The sequence below is a fragment of the Oncorhynchus mykiss genome, chromosome 1 (assembly GCF_057628025.1).
Source record: "Oncorhynchus mykiss isolate SJ-2025 chromosome 1, ASM5762802v1, whole genome shotgun sequence".
Lineage (NCBI taxonomy): Eukaryota > Metazoa > Chordata > Actinopteri > Salmoniformes > Salmonidae > Oncorhynchus > Oncorhynchus mykiss.
The window spans coordinates 54404368-54419290 of NC_143022.1; the positions used below are offsets into that span (position 1 = coordinate 54404368).

Below are 14923 nucleotides of genomic sequence, written 5' to 3' on the forward strand. Positions count from 1 at the left end.
GGTAAACAAGAAAGGCACTCTCTCGGGATTGTGCATGAAAAAGCTCTGTGACACGGCAGGGCCCACTCATTCAGTCTGCTCTTACTCCCTCATTTTTCAGAATACAAGCCTGAAACCATTTCTAAAGACTGTTGACATCTAGTGGAAGGCATAGGAACTGCAATTTGAGTCCTAAGTCAATGGATAATGTAATGGCATTGAATAGAAAACAAACAAAAAAATATATATCCTACTTCCTGGTTGGATTTTTCTCAGGATATCGCCTGCCAAATTAGTACTCACAGACATTATTTTAACAGTTCTGGAAACGTTAGCTTCTCCTAGCTTCTGGGCCTGAGTAGCAGGCAGTTTACTTTGGGCACGCTTTTCATCCAGAGGTGAAAATAGTGCCCCCTACCCTAGAGATTAACATGATTTTTGAATGACTACTGTACCTCATCTCTGTACCCTATAGATACAATTATTTGTAAGGTCCCCCAGTCGAGCAGTGCATTTTAAACACAGATTTAACCACAAAGACCAGGGAGGTTTTCCAAGTCCTCGCAAAGAAGTGCCCCTATTTGTAGTGTGGTAAAAATATAAATAGCAGACATTGAATACCCCTTTGAGGATAGTGAAGTTATTAAATACACTTGCCCCCCCCCCCCCCCCCTACTCGGCCTTGTCTCAGGATGGTAAGTTGGTGGTTGAAGATATCCCTCTAGTGGTGGGGGGCTGTGCTTTGGCAAAGTGGGTGGGGTTATATCCTTCCTGTTTGGCCCTGTCCGGGGTTGTCATCGGATGGGGCCACAGTGTCTCCTGACCCCTCCTGTCTCAGCCTCCAGTATTTATGCTGCAGTAGTTTATGTGTCGGGGGGCTAGGGTCAGTTTGTTATATCTGGAGTACTTTTCCTGTCCTATCCGGTGTCCTGTGTGAATTTAAGTATGCTCTCTCTAATTCTCTCTTTCTCTCTTTCTTTCTCTCTCTCGGAGGACCTGAGCCCTAGGACCATGCCTCAGGACTACCTGGCATGATGACTCCTTGCTGTCCCCAGTCCACCTGGCCGTGCTGCTGCTCCAGTTTCAACTGTTCTGCCTGTGATTATTATTATTTGACCATGCTGGTCATTTATGAACATTTGAACATCTTGGCCATGTTCTGTTATAATCTCCACCTGGCACAGCCAGAAGAGGACTGGCCACCCCACATAGCCTGGTTCCTCTCTAGGTTTCTTCCTAGGTTTTGGCCTTTCTAGGGAGTTTTTCCTAGCCACCATGCTTCTACACCTGCATTGCTTGCTGTTTGGGGGTTTTAGGCTGGGTTTCTGTACAGCACTTTGAGATATCAGCTGATGTAAGAAGGGCTATATAAATACATTTGATTTGATTTGACTTGGGATTGTGTATCACCCAGTCACCACAAAGATACAAACATCCTTTCTAACTCAGTTGCCGGAGAGGAAGGAAACCGCTCAGGGATTTCACCATGAGGACAATTGTGACTTTAAAACAGTTGATGGTTTAATGGGTTTAATGGTTTCACTTGGCTTGATCTGAGGAATAGCAATCACATCACAAAACAACAAGGACTTTAGGAAGAGAACCCAAATAACCCCAAATCCATACAAAGGAGTATTTTTATCTCACAATCAAAACAGGTACTTGTGACACTAAGGCTGCTAATCATTTAACTACAGGGTTTTTTGTTGCTCCTGCTAAGCTGTCTGTCACATGTTGTTTGAGGGCTTTCAGCTCCTTGATTTGTTGACTCATTGAGCGAGACAATCCCAAAGGATCAGAGTCTCTCTGGATTCATGTTCCAGGAGCGCCTGTCATGGTTAGAATAAACTGAACTGAAGTAAAGCCTTAGTATTCCAAAAAGGAAAAGTAATAGCATCTCCAATGAAAGATTGCAACAACTGAACCGAAGAAAAGTTAAGGTCTTTAAAACGACTTTTTCAGTGGAGACCTACAGAATTTGGAGAAGAGGGGGGGGGGGGGTGTATCTGTACTAGCTGGTTTTGAATTGACTAAGAAACCCTTTGGGAGAACGTGATGGTTTTAAATTTATATATCAAACTGAAGCCTCAGGAGGCTTAGGAGCTGTAATCGTAGAAAACTGAGGATGGATCAACAACATTGTAGTTACTCCACAGTTGTAGTGACTACTCCAGAATTGTTAGATTACTTGTTAGATATTACTGCAGTTGGAACACAAGCACTTCGCTACACTCGCAATAACATCTCCTAACCATGTGTATGTGACCAATAACATTTGATTTGACTTGGTTTCGACAATACTAACCTAATTGACAGAGTGAAAAGAAGGAAACCTGTACAGAATACAAATATTCCAAAACATGCATCCTGTTTGCAACAAGGAACTAAAGTGATACTGCAAAAACTGTGGCAAAGCAAATCCCTTTGGGTAATGAATACAAAGTGTTATGTTTGCGGCAAATCCAACACAACACATTACTGAGTACCACTCTTCATATTTTCAACCATATTGGTGGCTGCATTATGTTATGGGAGTGCTTTTTCCGAGCTAAGCACAGGCAAAACGAGGTTCAGACTGCTTTCCACCAGACACAGGGAGGTGAATTCACCTTTCAGCAGGACAATAACCTAAGACGCAAGGCCAAATCTACACTGGAGTTGCTTACCAAGAAGACAGTGAATGTTCCCGAGTGGCCGAGTTAAAGTTTTGACTTAAATCTACTTGAAAATCTATGGCAAGACCTGAAAATGGTTGTTTAGCAATGATCATCAACCAAGAATCTTGAAAAGAATAAAGGGCAAATGTTGCCCAATTCAGGTGTGGAAATGTCTTAGAGACATACCCAGAAAGATTCACAGCTGTAATTACTGTCAAAAGTGCTTCTGCAAAGTATTGACTCAGGGGTGTGAACAGCGGCAATTTTAGCATGTAAATCCTGGTGGGGCAAACCCTTTTTGGGGGGGATGCATGCCAGCAAAGCCACAATATAACAAAACAAAACAAAACACAACACTAAACAATACATTAATTGCACTATACAGTGCCCACAAACTGTGCCCACAAACTGTTAGGGCCTACATAAAGCTGTCCATACTGCAGTCCCAACAACTTGATGTACAAACTATGGCATAAGAGGACGACAAGCAGATAAGAGGCGATCCATGATTTCTAATAAGACATTAATGAGCGAGCTAGGACAGACATAGTCAATATAACTATTTATTAAGCACTTTTGAAATGTACAGCGACAGAATTCAGAACATGGGCTGTTCTTACAAGTCAGAACCGTAGGATAAATAAAGGGGGCATATTAGCAGACAATTAACTTCTTACAATATTCAATGGTTACATTTCTCTAAAACAGTTTATACTGTAGGCTACATGTGCACCCCCAAGTCAGAACAGTAGGCGAAATTAAGAGGCAAAAATAGACCAAATTATTAGGTTTAGGCATGTGGGCTACTAACAGCTTACTACACAACATACATTTAGTATTACTTTCTTAGCTACAGCATACATATCTCCCTCGCATATAACATAATTTATGCAGTAGCATACAATACATTTTTGGACTCACCTTGTTGTGCTGTGCTCACTTGAACAGGAAGGTGGCGTGGCGGTCCAAATATTGTCATCAAACTTTAACATCAAAGTCTGGCATTCTCTGGATTTCTGGTGCTTTCAAGACAACTGGGAACTCAGAAAAAAACTAATTTGAATCATGATAACGTCAGTGATCTTCAGGTCGTAGCTCTAGAAAGAGGCCCGAGTTCCCGACTTACAATTCCGAGTTGGATGACCATTCAAAACTAATTTTCCCAGTCAAAGCTAGTTCCCAGTTGCTAGTTCCCAGTTGTCTTGAACTCACTGAAGTCAGATTTCCCAGTTTCAATTTAACAGTTGTTTTGAGCATGAAAAAAATGGAAAAGAGATCCTTAAACCCAGAATTGGGACCACGCACCCACTCCACTGAATAGCAGGCTAGTGATTGCTTTCTGTTAGCCACTGATTCCTTCCAAATCACTCATTGTTGAATTTGCAATTTCCAGCTTGTTGGGTAATGTTTATGTCCAATGGCCGAAGAGCACCAATATGTTTCATCTATTCATCTACCCTTCATTATTTCTCTTCATATGACAAGGATTAAAAATAATTTGCCAGTAGATTGTCGACTTGATTCATGATGATGACTGCTAGCTAAGATTTTGAGCTAAGATCTCCGACTTTCCAAAGTTTACATACAACTTAGCCAAATACATTTAAACTCAGTTTCACAATTCCTGACATTTAATCATGGTAAAAATTCCCTGTCTTAGGTCAGTTAGGATCACCACTTTATTTTAAGAATTGTGAAATGTCAGAATAATAGTAGAGAGAATTATTTATTTCAGCTTTTATTTCTTTCTTCACATTCCCAGTGGGTCAGAAGTTTACATACACTCAAATAGTATTTGGTAGCATTGCCTTTAAATTGTTTAACTCGGGTAGCCTTCCACAAGCTTCCCACAATAAGTTGGGTGAATTCTGTCTCATTCCTCGTGACAGAGCTGGTGTAACTGAGTCAGGTTTATAGGCCCCCTTGCTCGCACATGCTTTTTCAGTTCTGCCCACAAATTTTCTATAGGATTAGGGTCAGGGCTTTCTGGTGGCCACTCTAATACCATGACTTTGTTGTCCTTAAGCCATTTTGCCACAACATTATGCTTGGGGTCATTGTCCATGTGGAAGACCCATTTGCGACCAAGCTTTAACTTCCTGACGGATGTCTTGAGATGTTGCTTCAATATATCCACATAATTTCCCTACCTCATGATGCCATCTATTTTGTGAAGTGCACCAGTCCCTCCTGCAGCAAAGCACCCCCAAAACATGCTGCCCCCATGCTTCATGGTTGGGATGATATTCTTTGGCTTGCAAGCCTCCCCCTTTTTCCTCCAGCATCTCCACAAGGTCCTTTACTGTTGTTCTGGGTTTGATTTGCACTTTTCGCACCAAAGTACGTTCATCTCTAGGAGACAGAATGCTGATATGATATGATGTCTGCGTGGTCCCATGGTGTTTATACTTGCGTACTATTGTTTGTACAGATGAACGTGGTACCTTCAGGCGTTTGGAAATTGCTCCCAAGGATGAACCAAACTTGTGGAGGTCTACAATTTTTTTTCTGAGGTCTTGGCTGATTTCTTTTGATTTTCCCATGATGTCAAGCAAAGAGGCACCGAGTTTGAAGGTAGGCCTTGAAATACATCCACAGGTACACCTCCAATTGACTCAAATGAAGTCAATTAGCCTATCAGAAGATTCTAAAGCCATGACATCATTTTCTGGAATTTTCCAATCTGTTTAAAGGCACAGTCAACTTAGTGTATGTAAACTTCTGACACGCTGGAATTGTGATACAGTGAAATAATCTGTCTGTAAACAATTGTTGGGGAAATGACTTGAATGACACAAGTCATTTCCCCAACAATTGTATACAGACAGATTATGACGCACACAGTAGATGTCCTAACCGACTTGCCAAAACTATAGTTAACAAGAAGTTTGTGGAGTGGTTGAAACACTTAGGTTGGAGTCATTAAAACTTGTTTATGTAAACTTCCGACTTCAACTGTATTTAATCCATTTTGAAATCAGGTTGTAACATAACAAAATTAGGAATAATTACAACGGTATGAATACTTTCTGAAGGCACTGTATTAATCTTTTATTTTTTTATTTTTAAAGTTAGTCAAGTATAAATGACCAACGTTACCATAGATTGCCATAGATTCTGGTGAATGTTGCAAATTACCGGTAGCTTTGCAACCCTAACCGTGACACAGGCTGGTCAGTGCTGGTGGGTGGTGGTGGACCGACCGCCCTGCACACAGCCTCCAAAGTAGATTCAGTGTTTAGGAATGAGACCCTGCCAGATAATTGGGATTCAAATGGCAAGAGGCCAAGAGAAAAAACGTCAATGAAAAGTGTTCAATAAAAAATTGTTCTCATGGCTATGATGGCCCCATCTTACAACAGCTCAACGTCAGTGAGAAGACTGACTCAGAGTCGAAACAATTCTCATAGGACCACAGGTGGACAGGGAAACATCATGTCCAACACTATATTTTATATACTACAGGTCCTCAAAACAGGCTATGTAACACCGACCTCTAACAGGTCTCAGTACAGCGTTACCAAGAGTGCTCTGCTCTAGTCTGACTAAAACTGCTGCAGAGAGCTCTGTCTGGAGGAAGGTTAGATGGGAAAGAGAGACTACGCAGAGAGTGTGTGTGACAGAGAGGGAGAGAGAGAGAGAGAGACAGAGAGACAGAGAGAGAGAGAGAGCGAGCCTTGGTTGGCCTTCAACATTTAGAGCATGGCAGGCTTGCACTCTGTGACACTAAAGGCGTCCACATGCTTCCCAGCCGAAACAATTCAGTAGATTTGTGCATATATTGTGACAACATTTTGTAACATGGACAGTCGAGTGCTGGATGCAGGGATGGATGGAGGGACGGATGGATAGAGATAATGGATAGAGGAGGGATGAATGGTATCATGGTGCCGGCACAACAAGCCACTTAACGCTGTTCTGTTTACCGGATCGGATTAGTCTTCCTCTGGGTGATCACACTAATTATAGTGATCCACATATACCTAGCTAAACAGATGTGTTCAACAGCACGGACTCAACATAAGGGTTGGGGTTGATTCCGTTTCAATTCAGTTAGTTCCGGGAGTAAATTGGACTTTCAGTTTACTTCCTGAATCTCGAGGGCGACTGACTCACCGTTCATCTACTAAGATCAATAACAGTAAGGGGGATATAATGAAGTCCATAGACCGTACACCAAGACAACACTGTATTTTCCTATCTGAGATTGCTCTACGTTATTTTCCTTTTCTAGGACAATTTTAGGCAAATTTCTTTTCACTCTTTCAAATATAGCATATTCACACAAAACATGTTACATGTGGAAAAGTAGGTGTCCCGGGTGGACTCAGTATGCCTCAGTCCTAAACAATAGGAGTCAAATGTATAGAAAGTCTTTGCTATTAGATATTATGCGTAACAAATGGACCTCCGTCACAGTGGTGCGTTTCACCAATGCATGGCTTTATCATTATCTATCTTTCATATCTTTCTCTCTTATGCCGTTCTTTAGTCAGCCATTTGGAATGAAGTGATTCAGCAAAGCTTTATCAGGCCTGCGCTGGTCGCTGCTGCCAATACTCTGTTACTTTCCAATAGAAATTCACAGTTTAAGCCTAAAATCCAAACTATATAGTAAACAGAATAACAACTTTAGATATATATATTTTATTTCACCTTTATTTAACTAGGCAAGTCAGTTAAGAACAAATGTATTATTATTATTTTACAATGGCGGCCTACACCGGCCAAACCCTCCTTTAACTCGGACGACGCTGTGCCAAATGTGCGCCTCCCTGTGGGACTCCTGATCACGGCCGGTTGTGATACAGCCCAGGATCGAACCAGGGTCTGTAGTGACGCCTCTAGCACTGAGATGCAGTGCCTTAGACCGCTTCGCCACTTGGGAGCCCTCCAAATAGAATGATAGGTGAGAATGAAAACAAACTCAAATGGTCTAGGATTGGGAAATACTGTAAAAGCAGACAAATAGCACATTGTACTTTGGCTATGTTTCAATCTGTTCAGGCCAAGGACAAACAACTCACAAACAATCACTGGTCTCATGAGACAACTGGAACATAAAAAGTCTCGCAAACTTTTGCTATGCTTCTGCAATAGCTCCATACTTCGAGTAAATATCTTTTTTAAAAGTAATAGTATATTGGAACAGCATTGTACGTGACTTGAAAAAGGCATACTACAGCTCTATTACACACAGCAAACGCAGAAGACAGTGAGTGACAGTGAGTGTCTAGCATGGACACTTGGAGGAGTGGTAGGGAGGGGTACATGGGGAGAGAAAAAAATGACCCTAAGCCTCTCCAACAGGTCTATTGTTCCTATCATCAAAGAAAAAGCCAGAGAAAGCCATATTTACGGCAGACAGTCTAGATTAGAATGGTGCGCCCCGGTGAGACAGAGAGCAAGCTCCGGTCACTGCCTCTTCCATTTCTCACCCCAGCCTGGCCTTCTCGTTTGCCATATCACCCTTCTCACCCTTCTCACCGCCACCACCTAACATCCGTTAGAATAACCTTTAAAGACCCAATCTGTGACATATACAGCTGTCTTTATCATTTAAATCCCTTTTTGAGAGTGGTTACACTTCAGCAGCAGCTCCATCCCTCAGCTTTATAGCAAAACAAGTGGTGGAGCTGCCATTTTGTTGTTTTTCCAAATTAAGGAGTGAGCCTTTAACCTGAGTCAATGGGGCATCCTGTTTGTTTATTAGCCTCTTAAAAAAATAGACAGTTACACAGTAATGGTGGACCAAAAGGAAAAGTCAATGAAATGCACAGGCAATAATGAAGACACTGACATCCTAAAGGCGTTAACAAATGAAAGGGACCACAATGTTTGCTTCTATTTACACCAAGAACTACAGATCAGGGGGGTGGAGGATTTAAGTTTGTGAAGTAGTAAACCAATGAAACCACAGATCCTGGGAATCCCAAATGGCACCCTGTTCAATGCCTAGAGCACTTTTGACCAGGTCCCATAGTGCTCTGGTCAAAGTAGTGCACTATGTAGGGAATAGGATGCCATTTGGGACGCACTCTGGGGGGGGGGGGGGGGGGGGTCTCCTTCCCTGCTACACTTCCAAGTCTACATCAAAGTACAGCATGTGGATGTTTGAGATATGGTGAGGGAAAACTTGGTCAATTCATGCAATCACTTGTATCTTCAGAAAAAAAACACTAATGCAAGTGTCATGCATTGTGCCCTACTGGATTGCTTGGTTGTTTCAGCCGTTGACTGAAACTGTGATCGTAGTTTGGTTTGGATGATCTAAAACACCCGAATGCTTCCAGGGTGATGTTGACACAAAGGTCGATGGAACCATAGAACCCACCAGTTCCATTACCCAAGAGGCAATGGGGACCAGGCCAGGGGTTGGTGGAGTAGTTTGCATGGTCCTGTGTGCCTGTGGCCCTAAGGCTCATTTGGTAAGACGCCATAAACACCAACTGGTTGTGGGTTCAGTTCCCGCAGGGATCCCATTGGCCTACACATACTAAAAATGACCGTCTTCAGAATAAAGTCGCTTTGGAGGAGGAAAGGTGGGAGGTGTTGTTATTTATCTGTCAGTAAACGATGGTGGAGGCATTCTATCTGTAAACCAGTGGTACCTGGGAAGCAGTCAGATTAGGAAAGCGCAGTGCTGCTATCACTCTCTCCCAGGGTTGGGTTTGGGTATATATAATGGGTTCATCCCGTGGTAGTTGGACTCGGGCTCCAAATGCTTAATGGGATTTTAACATTGAAGACGAGCATGGTGAATCCAACCAACCCTCATGTTGTGGACCTATTCTAGTCTGTTTAGTAATTAGCTATCAGGGAACGAGTGCCTGTGTTTAAGCATATTGGAAATCGAAATCACAGGAAATCTTGACATAAATTGAAACATACTGTATACACACGTAAATAAATGTACACATTTATGCATTAAATATCTCTGTACTTCTCAGCTCGAGAAGATTTGGTCTCGATACAGAATAAGCAGAAGTAACAACTATAATCCATGGATCAGAATAGTGCACTCTACTCGGGAAGAAAGTAATATATCCATGTACCACAAATTAAACTGGAGAGCACCGTGTCTCTAAAACATCTGATGAGTGGTGCTCGGACAAAACAGCGCATCTCCAGTTACTACAGAAAGGCGTGTACTGGGTACCAACATCCTTTTAACAACCAGAAAGAAAAGAGATCCGACAACTTGGTAAGGAAATACAGTGTCTCCTTTCCCTGGGACCTATCTCATCTTAACCTTGTGGAGCTCGGGGGACATGAGCGGGACAAAGGATAGCAAATACTAGCAACACCGAGGCAGATTCAAAGTCAGGATTTGACCTTACAACAGCGCAGGGGAGAGTAGGGTGAGATCGGCTTGCATTCCAAATGGCACCCTGTTCCCAATATAGTGCACTACTTTTGATCAGGGCCCATAGTCAAAAGTAGCAAAACCACATAGGAAAAGGGGTGCCATTTGGGACACACCTGCTGAGTAATGAATATTCCACTAAGAGGACTCCAGAGTGAGTGAGTGAGTGAGTGAGTGAGTGAGAGAGAGAGAGAGAGAGAGAGAGAAAAAGTGAGGAAAGGGAGCGAGAGCGAGAGAGAGAGATAGAGAGATAGAGAGAGAGAGAGAGAGAGAGAGAGAGAGAGAGAGCGAGTGGTGGATGGAGATCAGAACGTAATCTGCTCTCAGGGAGGTGATTGGTCCTTTATCTGAGAAGCTCAGCTATAAACTCTGGATATCATCCACTAAAAATATTGCATGTATGGGAAATGGAACCAATTTAAATATCCTAGGCTTAGATATCTTTCAATCCCCACCATTCAATCATGTAAATTAGAATTTTTCATGAAAAAAAATACCTATTCTCTGTTGCATAAAATCAATGGATTAAGCATCAGATTTTTTTAACTGAGACCAGCCATAGAAGAGACAGGACAAAAGCTACAGTAGCACCTTGAGCTCTCCTTGTCCGCAATTCAATCTATTATTCTACAGGAAATTTGATGAAAGCTCTGGTGAATATATGAGGATTTTTTTTATTTAACAACTCTGCTCTGTTCTTCTCGACACACCGTTAAATATCAAATCAAACCACTGAAGAGCAGACTTCGAAAACCAGCTACATAAAGTCTCACTTTTCCCACTCAAAGAGCTATCACAACTATATAAACTCCCCTTCAAATGACGCACCATCACAAATGGACAAAAAAAAACGAAAATCCTGAGTGTTGCATTTGTCCTCCCGAGGTGGTGGGTAGGCAGGTGCACTCTGTCACCCAGCTAGCCATTTGAGTCTGCTACGGTAGCTTCTTTCAAAGAGAACTATGGGCCCATATTAACAAAGTGTCTCAATTGCTGATATAGGATCAGTTTTGCCTTTTAGATTTGAATGAATACACTTATATAGACACGGGTAACAGATCCTAGATCAGCAATCTTATTTTGAGATGCTTTTCGAATACGGTCATGTGTCATTTGTCCTGTGGGGCCAGGGAGCTAGGCCGGAGGCTCCAAACAAGCCAACCTCGAACGGTACGATGTTCATTAGATCTGGACTCCTTTCAACCTCGGCCAACACTCAAATACCAACGGAGAGTTGGTCCACTAACGGGACCAAAAACCATGGCCTATTTAATAACTGACTCGTGTTGACTATGAGAGCCTTCTAATCTCATTGTCCTTTTCAGCACAGTTCCAGCAACTATGGTGGATTCGAAACCAGGCCAGCTCAGTACAGCTTGGCTTGGCTCAGTAGTCTGAAAAGTCTTCAAGGCACCCTCCACCTCTATCTCCAGTCCATCTCTTACCCAGGAATGGCCGGTTCTCAGAACTCTCAAAATACAGATCAGATCACCAGGACACCATTCAAAGACCTGCAAGCACACATTCAAGACAGACAGACCAGACAGACCAGACCAGACAGACAAGCGCTCTGGTGCCCCAGACAGACCTCTCAGCCACACTGGCCGTTTGATTGGGTTATCAAGCCCAGCCAGCCTCTGAGGTGGCTGATAAATGAAGTCACCATTCATCCCTCCATCCTCTTCACTGCTGGGGCTAGGGGCGGGAATTGCCTTAGTGACAATGACATTCTTTCAGAGCGACCAAAGAGCAAGTCGAGCTCTGAGTCAGAGAAGCAGGGAAGGAGGGGGACTACAGACAGAGGAACGAGATTACACTGATTTCTATTCCACTGTAGTGTGTTTGATCTTAAATTGCTCTGGCATCGGAACGTATTCTAGTCAACTCGCTGTGTCGCTGTGGCTGTTGTCCTCTCGGTGCCGATTCTCTTTTAGTCTTTTTATTCATGCAGTGGTTTTCTCACGCAAAAGTGGCCCGTTTTGTGGGAGACAAAGAGAAGACGAAGGATATAGAAGAAGAATATGGAACAGAGAGAAACGTTTGAACCTCTATCATAAACTTAATTGCTAGGCTAAAGGTTACTTGTAATACAGCCTTAGTACTTCGGGGGAAACATCCAACCTTCCCAAAAAAACAAATAATCTAAATGACGTCCCAATCCTGAGGTGCAGATTACAAGTAATCGAAAAACAGTATGAATCACGTAAGTGTAATATAATGAGTACATCCCAATTACTGTACGCGTCGTGGCACTATTGAGATTACACGTAGGGTTATTAATACATCAAGCAGTAAACAATTCTCTCAAGGAAAATTCAAAACAACACCTCTGACGCCAGCTCTGCGCCACTCTCTCTCCCCTTTCATTGTCTTCTTACACATTCCCTTCTTCCTAGTCACTAACTGCTATACAGGCTTGGAGTTGGTCGGATTGGTTTGGTAAATGTCCCGTATATTTTAAATTAGAAAAACAAATCAAAATGGGAATCATAGGGATGTAAATAACGAAGGAACAGTCCTCTCAGAGTCATAACAACATTCCTGGTGCCAGCTCTGCCCCCAACTCCTTCCCTTACCAGGACTTACTGTGGCAGCACCCTCGCCTGAGAGAGAAAAAAATCTCCATAGCTGACAGAGTGCATTAGACTCTCAGCAAACATGGCTAATACTCATTGTTCTGACGCTGGAGCTGATTAATCCGTTTGAATGTCCCTCAACATGTGACCTGGGGATCAGGGCGCCCGATTGGGTGTTACCAAGAAAGGGGGAGTGGGTTTACCGGGGGACCACTTTTGGGACTCTACTTCGTTTTTTGACCTCAATCTTCTCTAATCATTTTGAAGCCATAGACACAGAAGGATTATGGTGGTATATAGATTATGCTTTTAAACAACGCGTCACACAGGCAGGGAGGAGAACAACAGAAAAACACCAACCAGAGGCAGCACTGTTTTTTGTTGTAAAGAAATCTCAAAAGGGACATGGATTGGAACATTTATCTGGGGCTGAATGGAGATGGAGGAAGAGAAAATCTCTGATAGATTCGCAGTAGGATTTGTTTACCATACCATTTCTTTGTCTCGCCCCCCAAGGGGAGAATTTTCCCAGGATTCCCGTGGCTGTGTTTGGGGTTTTAAGGGATGAAAAAAGGCGGAAGGAAGAAAAGCTCATTGGTCTCAGCATCTATCTAGTGCCACAGAAACAGGGAAAGAGAGCCAAGCTGTCATCCCAGTTGGATTAAGAGTCCTTCAGTAGTGGAGGCTGAGCTGGTGACATGGTCCCTAACCATGGAGCGGAGACTGGGGGGGGGGGGGGGGGGGGGTATTACCGGCAGCGGTATTAGGGAACAGGGACCTAAATGAGTCACAAGGTTCAGTCGGCCTCCTGAACCATAGAAAAACCCCTTTGTCACCTTTTATTCATGTGCTGGCAGCCAAGTGTCTACCTTCATCCGGTTAAATCAATCACCGTTGCATGTGATGGGCCTGGAAGAATGAAACTAACCTCCTATTTAACCTTAATTTCACCAGGTTATCCTGATGAGGTCAGCTTTTGGAAAAGACCGATTTTTCAAGGGATGAAGCTGCACTAAACTCTCACTCTGCTGCATATGACACACACTGTAACTCCACGCGTGTGCCACTAACATAACATAACATCCATTTAATGCTGCAATATGTAACTTTTTTGGGGAGTGCTGACCAAATTGATGTAGAAATGTGAATTATAGATCTGCCATTCTCATTGAGAAAACCTCTAAGAAGTGGTAGATACAGTGCCTTGCGAAAGTATTCGGCCCCCTTGAACTTTATTGGATATTTCAAACTTTTTTAACAAATCAAAAACTGAAAAATTGGGCGTGCAAAATTATTCAGCCCCTTTACTTTCAGTGCAGCAAACTCTCTCCAGAATTTCAGTGAGGATCTCTGAATGATCCAATGTTGACCTAAATGACTAATGAGGATAAATACAATCCACCTGTGTGTAATCAAGTCTCCGTATAAATGCACCTGCACTGTGATAGTAGTATCAGACCACTGCAAATCTACCAAGACCTGGCCGTCCCTCTAAACTTTCAGCTCATACAAGGAGAAGACTGATCAGAGATGCAGCCAAGAGGCCCATGATCACTCTGGATGAACTGCAGAGATCTACAGATGAGGTGGGAGACTCTGTCCATAGGACAACAATCAGTCGTATATTGCACAAATCTGGCCTTTATGGAAGAGTGGCAAGAAGAAAGCCATTTCTTAAAGATATCCATAAAAAGTGTAGTTTAAAGTTTGCCACAAGCCACCTGGGAGACACACCAAACATGTGGAAGAAGGTGCTCTGGTCAGATGAAACCAAAATTGAACTTTTTGGCAACAATGCAAAACGTTATGTTTGGCGTAAAAGCAACACAGCTGAACACACCATCCCCACTGTCAAACATGGTGGTGGCAGCATCATGGTTTGGGCCTGCTTTTCTTCAGCAGGGACAGGGAAGATGGTTAAAATTGATGGGAAGATGGATGGAGCCAAATACAGGACCATTCTGGAAGAAAACCTGATGTAGTCTGCAAAAGACCTGACACCGGGACGGAGATTTATCTTCCAACAAGACAATGATCCAAAACATAAAGCAAAATCTACAATGGAATGGTTCAAAAATAAACATATCCAGGTGTTAGAATGGCCAAGTCAAAGTCCAGACCTGAATCCAATCGAAAATCTGTGGAAAGAACTGAAAACTGCTGTTCACAAATGCTCTCCATCCAACCTCACTGAGCTCGAGCTGTTTTGCAAGGAGGAATGGGAAAAAATGTCAGTCTCTCGATGTGCAAAACTGATAGAGACATACCCCAAGCGACTTACAGCTGTAATCGCAGCAAAAGGTGGCGCTACAAAGTATTAACTTAAGGGGGCTGAATAATTTTGC

General features: G+C 42.8%; 1 protein-coding gene and 1 long non-coding RNA gene across 23 annotated transcripts in view; one reads left to right on the top strand and one right to left on the bottom strand.

The window, feature by feature from the left end:
* The window catches only part of LOC149985565 (uncharacterized), a 191236-nt gene that overhangs the window by 139843 nt on the left and 36470 nt on the right, over positions 1 to 14923 (top strand). The window contains exon 3 of one of the 2 annotated variants that reach the window (XR_016495872.1): positions 973 to 1106. The exons of the other annotated variant lie outside the window; for it this stretch is intronic. This is a non-coding gene — a long non-coding RNA (uncharacterized LOC149985565). Of the gene's footprint in view, positions 1 to 972; positions 1107 to 14923 lie in introns of those variants that run through there. 2 annotated transcript variants of the gene reach the window in all.
* Positions 1 to 14923, bottom strand: part of LOC110524680 (neuronal cell adhesion molecule) — a 112355-nt gene that overhangs the window by 88768 nt on the left and 8664 nt on the right. The gene's annotated exons all lie outside the window — the stretch shown is intronic.